This window comes from Rhinoraja longicauda, chromosome 35, assembly GCF_053455715.1.
Source record: "Rhinoraja longicauda isolate Sanriku21f chromosome 35, sRhiLon1.1, whole genome shotgun sequence".
In the NCBI taxonomy this organism is placed as follows: domain Eukaryota; kingdom Metazoa; phylum Chordata; class Chondrichthyes; order Rajiformes; family Arhynchobatidae; genus Rhinoraja; species Rhinoraja longicauda.
Window position 1 is genome coordinate 439,025 of NC_135987.1, and position 1,367 is coordinate 440,391.

Sequence of the window (1,367 nt, forward strand, 5' to 3'; positions counted from 1 at the left end):
TCTCACTACTTCGCCACGATCTTGCTCCCGGTTCTCAGGTTCCCACACCGGGGTTAATATCCATGTACTCACTGCCGACCGGTGTCTTTGCTCGCGGTTCCCAGCTCCCCACAATGAACGGAATAAAATTATAAACGGGGAAATCGACGGGGATTTATACCCCCGAAACGTCACTTTCCCAGTTCTCTCGGATTCGGGCAACGTCGTGTCTGCATTTTAAAGTCAGAATTTCATCAGACACCTTCATTTGCGTCAATTTTCCCAACTTTTGAAAAGTCAGGTGGAGATGACGGGAATTGAACATGCAAAACGTGCGCTCTTCAGCACGCGACTTCCCGGACTCCATGAGAAAAACATCGACATTGAAAATAGCTGGAGCAGGCCAATCGGCCACTCGAGTTTCCACCGCCATTCAGCATGATCTCAGGTGATCATCCCAACACAGTCCACTGTTCTCCTCCCTCCCCATACCTCTCGATGCCCTTTGTATCCAAACGTCTCACTGTCCGTTCATAATCTGTTCAGCGACAGTTCAGAGGAGAATCCAATCGGCTAGTTCATGGGATGCTGTTTACTGAAAAGGGGGACGTCTGAAGGAAAGTGAATGAGGACGAGACGCCGCAGGCAGACTACCAATGAGCAGAGTGAGGCGACAGCAGGGAGCGCCCATCTCCGGGGAGGGCAGATTTGCTCAGTTGTCAATAACTGCGAAAAGTATCGGATCGCTAGCGTCCCTGGGTGGGCTCGAACCACCAACCTTTCGGTTAACAGCCGAACGCGCTGACCGATTGCGCCACAGAGACAACTTGACCGAAACAGGAATAAACCGACTGTTCCCGGGTTGGGAAGTGGAGACCAAGGACACGGTTGGGACACGGCTTTTCATAAACAGCACCAAAGATTTGGGCCTAAAAGTAAGAATAGTGCAAAACTCATCAGACATTGTGAACGTTTACACATACATTCATTAGTTATATATTCTGGTACGATGGGTAAACTATCCTTATACCAAACTCCCTAACCACTCACGTGGTCAGAAAGTCGCGGTCATCATCATCCAGAAAATTCTCGAATCACTCAGCTTCCTGTGTACAGATCCGGCCCCAACCCGACAAAGGATACGCACAATGCTGGAGTAACTCAGTGGGACAGGCAGCAGTTTTGGAGAGAATGAATGGGTGACGTTTTGGGTCGAGCCCCTTCTTCAGACTGAGAGTGAGGGGCGAGGGGTGCTTGAGATATGGAAGGATTCAACGAGAATGTAAGGTGGGAAAACAACAGATAATCAGAGAGGAGAGCAGCGGGAGAGGGTGTTGTAGTAGTCTCGGCGGAGAGAGGAGGAATACTGCATATGATCGCGGTAGTGC

The 1,367-nt window shown here is 50.0% G+C and overlaps 1 non-coding gene across 1 annotated transcript; it reads right to left on the minus strand.

Moving 5' to 3' along the window:
- Nucleotides 1-729: 729 nt before the first annotated feature.
- On the minus strand, nt 730-803 carry trnan-guu (transfer RNA asparagine (anticodon GUU)). The gene has a single exon. It is a non-coding gene; the product is annotated as a tRNA-Asn (tRNA).
- Between the last annotated feature and the right edge of the window lie 564 nt (nt 804-1,367).